The 5,746-nt window shown below is 33.1% G+C and overlaps 1 pseudogene; it reads left to right on the forward strand.

The window, feature by feature from the left end:
* Positions 1-4,094: 4,094 nt before the first annotated feature.
* LOC131031355 (plastidic ATP/ADP-transporter-like) lies at positions 4,095-4,855 on the forward strand (annotated as a pseudogene).
* Positions 4,856-5,746: the final 891 nt, after the last annotated feature.

Raw genomic sequence — 5,746 nt, forward strand, 5'->3', positions numbered from 1 at the left:
TCCTATCAAGATGCAAAAATGATCAACTAGATCATCAAGATTGTTACATACAATGTGAGCCTGCTTATAAAGGCAAGGTTAAGATACAAGAGAGCACACAATGATGACATGTGGCTCAATGAAATGTAAGGGTAGGTATGGGTAGGTAAGAGAAATAGTAAAATATTCCACATGAGGTGGATCACCCATCGAAGGTGGAATTATCACTCCACAATAACTAGATATGATAGAGTAATAACAAGATTATACCATAAAAGGTGGAAATTCTCCTACATACACACTCCCAATGTATGCACATCTCCCTAAGTGTCTCATTTGAAAACTACATTGTTGTGCATGTACCTAGGTAAACTTAAGTAAAGTGTAGTTATATCCAAGAAGAATAAATAATTATACCAACAATTAGGATCAATAAAAGTAAAAACTATAACTAGACTTTAAACTTATCAATTCGAACTGGAAGTAAGAAAATATTTAACAACCAAAAAAATAAAAATAAAAAATTAAATTTTGTTTGGTGGAAGATTTTGTCTCATTTGATCCTATAATACAATAGGAAATTTACACATGTTGTCACACTTGTCCCACATTTTTTACATGTACTACACTTCTTGGAAGATTATTTAAGAAATTTTTATCATTATGTATGTCTCTCTATCAACCTACCGGTCCTTCCTTGCCACCCATTGGTTTTCCTCTATCTTATGAATAGAGAAATTTTTATCATTAGCTTTCCTATTCCCACGTCCACTCATAATAGAGCCATTTTCCCTTTTTTTTCTCTCTTATTTTTAATATAGTGCTTCTTCACTATGAATTCACTCTATATCCTTGCCTAATATCAATTGAAATAATAATGTGACTGCGATGTAATATTTATTAACTTAATGGAAGAAATGAGACACAAATAGTCACATCACCTATTACTACTCATTCACATGAATCAAACACCATGAATTAGTCATTTATTATAGATTTAAAAGGTAATCATTGATAATGATCTTTATTGCTGAGATCAATTTCTCAGATTGATTCACTTTTGATAACTAAATTTTTAAAAAATGTATCAATAAGATATAATCCATTCATGATCACCTTATATCTCACATAGGTGAGGTACAACAATGAAAGCACTTTACAATCTACATGTCATAGTTTAGAGGAAGGAATCCTATACATGCACACTTAACTTTCAAGGTCACATGTACCTCTGAGTCAATGTTTTTAAAATGCATGTACTAAATATTGCTTAAGTAAATAAATTTTTTTAAATTTTTTTTAAAACTATTTACCATGTGTTGAATGATGATTCCTCCAAGGTGTCATTTTTTTTTCATTTTAGTGTAGTTACTAGTACATGTCTGGCCCCACTCCACAACATGCATGGTGAATCGCGTGAAATGAACTTTATGACTACGTGGCATTTAATCACCTTGTCACACTTCAATCCAACTCCCAGTCATTTATCAGATGTCCTTACACTAAACTCTTCCTTTCAGTGATATTAAATTCACATCTATTCTCCTTATGTCCATTATGTTGTGTTTTAATCTCGAACATACATTTATTGAATGCTCTTGCCTCCCTGCCATTTGATCCAAATTTCATTACATTCATTCCTAATTCATCTTGATTGTTAGAGACATTAGGCCCCTGAAAATGTTCGCTTGGGGTCTCTAAAAATTCACCTTTCATTGTAGAGCATGTTCACTTTGGATGCTATTCTCTCTTCCACTTCGAAAGTGGCTACATGCTAGTTCTTTAACACCTCAACTTAATTTCCTCTTATACAAATAAATTCTGGTAACTATTCTTATTTTCTTGTTCATTTTGGTGTGCATTTTGGTTATCAAAGTCATTTTCTTACAATCCATTTCTCTTAGCCTTCAGGACATTTACTTCCACCTAGTTTTGGCTTGCAGTTATAGACCTAGAGCTTAAATACAAGCAACATGTGTAGTTAGACTTTATCAACCCATTTTGTTCGACCTAGGTGAGGATTCTACTAAGATACACCAATCTCCATTTGTCATGTTATTATTATTTTTAAAACTTTTATTAGTTTATTATTAGTTCCTGCCAGCAAGAAACTATAGCGAAGGCAACGATGCTTAAATTGGTATTAATCCATTTACATTCAACCAATCAAAGTGCCAAAATTCTTTGCATAAATTTGTTTTTGAATATTTTCTAGGTATAAGTTGCATATTTTTATGCAAAATATTGATTCAAAATATTTTGGTAGTGTTTCATTGGCATAGCAGATGGTTGCCAGAAGGGTTCCCAGATATCAACGGAAGAGAATGCACATAAAACTATGTCTGTGTCAGTGCGTTACAGGTCATTATTAGTATGGCTGGCAACAATGAAATAACAGGGATTTTCAAGAACAAGATAGCATCCGTTCACCTAGCCACATGTCTTGCGTGTGCTTCCATATTTTGCATACTTGTCTCAATGTGGTGAACACTGAAGAAATAGGGAGTAATGTACCTCACTCGTTCATCACCTATTAATTCATTCAAATATGCTAACCCAAGTGTTTGTCTCTGCCACTCTACAATGCCAAATACTCCATTGTCTCCCCCACTAAAACCTAAAAGTCAAGGTAAATTCTGCTCACGTTTCTGCCACTTTATTTTATCTCAATTTCAAGCATTAAAAAATTTAGAAGATTTCACATTTTCTTTGTATCGTTCTCTATTAATTTTTGTGTTTCTATTGAATTTTAATAGTTGGTCGGGTTTTTCTTGTGCATTCATTATGGTGAATGTCTAGATCTGATGTTTACAATGTTTTCGGTATAACAAATTATACAATAAGAGAAATCACATTACTTTAACACTTCCCCCTTTATTTGATTGCACCTGATGGATTTCTCGCGTGGTTCAAAGCGAGGCCTCAATTTCACTATGATGACAGGTAAATAATTTTTTTTCTTCTCTTCCACAATGTCTTGAGCCTAGAAATACCCTGCACCCTTCATTTTCTATGCCAATTCTTCCAACCTACATATGCACAGCAGAGGATATTGGCAAAGATTGTTAATTTTTACTTTATGCTTGCCAACTGCATTTATTTAAAAGGTTCTAAATATTTTTCAAAAATTCCATTTTGTGCATATCAAACAATCATTAAATTCCATGAGAGATGCCTCTCTAAGGTTTTTCTTCTTGTTATACAGTTCAAATGCCACGTGTAAGCTTCCGCATCTGTGCGCACATTGCTTTGAAGAATTTTGTAAACAATTTGTTTACATCTCTTTGAGACATTTTGTCAAACAGTTCGCTTGACTTGTCTATGCTCCACACTATGGCGCAACTCCATTTGCATTTCTGAGGGATTTTGTCAAACAATTTGTTTACACCTCTTTGAGAATTCTATCAAACAGTTTGCTTGACTTGTCTATACTCCACAGTATGGCATAGCCCCTTTTGCATTTCTGAGGGATTTTGTCAAACAATTTAGGTGCTTAGTCTATGATTCCACATTTTACACGCATGTCTAATCTGGCACTTCCAATTACAACATCTGACAAATACTTATGTGAGAGAAGACTATTCAGAGCCTTGATAAGGATCGAGCTATGTCTACCTCAGTTTGAATGTAGTTGTGATTGATTTCTCTCACTGAACAACATCCTGATAAAGCCATTATAAGTTCAACATGTTAAAGATTTACTACAGCTAATGACTTCAATTGGTACTAGGGGTTGTACAAGCTCATCCTTATTCTTATTATCTAATTACTCATTTATTCATTAATAACATGCTAAATTTTATTGCATTCTTCTTCTCCTTTTCATTTGCATTCTATAATGACTAGAAACCATTGTTTAATCCTCCAGTACTGTCTTCGAATGCACATGTTGGGTTTTATTTTTTCTAATGTCAAGTAGTGTAGAAAGTTGATCTACCTACCTACCTTGAAATTTGTAGTTCTCTAAACCATGGTTACACTTGTTCTCACACCCTTTATGGTCCTACATCAAGCCATTAGCTCATAAATAATTTTAAAGCAAAGATTGTCTGCTTGATTTTGGGGACATTTTTTGGCAATATGATTTTAGATATTTTGTGTTCTAATAGTTTCCAAGTCTAAATGAGTACTTTGCCTTCATGGGAGAATTTTAAACATGTATAGGAATAAACACCTTCTCAATGATGTTGCTAAGTAGAGTTATATTTTGCAAGTATGTGTGGGGAGTAGCAGCTACCATTACACCAATGGTGCTACTTTCCACAGGAGTAGCCTTCTTTGGTCTTATACTCTGTGGGGAGCCACTTGCTCCTATAATGGGTAAAGTTGCTTTGACACCTCTTTTGGCAGTAGTGTATGTTGGGATTCTCCAAAATATTCTTAGTAAGAGTGCTAAGTATAGTTTGTTTGATCCTTGCAAAGAGATGGCCTATATTTCTTTTGACGAGGATACCACGTTAAATTAGTTGTCTTCAAATTATAGAGCTTTGTGTGTTTATTATTTGCATTTTTATTTTTTGGTTTTACAGTGAAGTATACAGTCATACAGTAGGATATATTATCATAACAATAGCACCAAATATTTGAAATATTGGCCTCTAGAATCCACTAATTTTTGCACCTTATCTGATGACTTTTATTACTTTATCAATCCTCTGCTTATAGATAAAAGGGAAAGACTGCAATAGATGTTGTCTGCACAATCCCCTTTTCAAAATCTAGAGCTGCACTGATTCAACAATTTATGTTTTTAACCTTTGGTTCCCTTGCCAACTCTACTCCCTACCTTGGTGGCATATTGCTAGTCATAATGTTGGCATGGTTAGCAACTACAAGATCATTGGACAGTCAGTTCACTCCATTGGTCAAGAGTTGAGAGGTCCATGCCTAAAATGCAATATTGCAAAAAGGATTTTGTAGAGATACATAGACATGTTTTGATCTTTCATCCTATTTGGTCTTGCATACATAATTTGTTTATATAGCTAAAGATTGTTTTAAGTTAGCATTTTATTCTATTTTTTCTTATTTTTTTAGAAGATAAAAATTAGTTTTTATATTTACAAAGTTACTTAGATTCCTTTACAAATTTATTACTAATAAGTTGTGTTGTTTCTGCGGGAACATGCAAATAAATGCATCTCCCGTAGAAACCTTCGGGACAAATAAGAATATATTAATGTTCAATAATAGAATAGATCTACACAATCTTGATTATCGTTGCTTTCAGAGCAGCAGGATTTGAACCCACGACCTCCACCACCCCAAGATGGCATGCTACCAAACTATTCTATACTCTGTTATAATGAACAACATTGCATTTTTCTATTTAATGTCAATTCAGACAATGAATAGAAAAAATACTCTTCTCTAAATATTTACATTGACAATTTCGGGAAAAATAGTCTAATATAGTAACTAAACAATATCAAGCCGCCATGGTGAAATTAGTAGACACGCTGCTCTTCGGAAGCAGTGCTAGAGCATCTCGATTCAAATCTGAGTGGCGACATTCTTGTTAATAAGATAGATACTATGGGTTCAATCCCTTCCATATATATATATATATATATATATATGGAGTACCTATATAGTAAATTACTATCATTGTTCAATTTATGTTAATATAATTGGAAAGAGGAATATAATATTTCTAGAGTTCAAAAACTATTAAAGAAATAAAGCTTTTTTCCATTGATATTGACTATTGTTAAATAGTCACAATATCTCTATTGGAAAGCTTATATTTCTCAAGCTATTAAATAAG

This window comes from Cryptomeria japonica, chromosome 5 (assembly GCF_030272615.1).
Source record: "Cryptomeria japonica chromosome 5, Sugi_1.0, whole genome shotgun sequence".
Taxonomy (NCBI): Eukaryota; Viridiplantae; Streptophyta; class Pinopsida; order Cupressales; family Cupressaceae; genus Cryptomeria; species Cryptomeria japonica.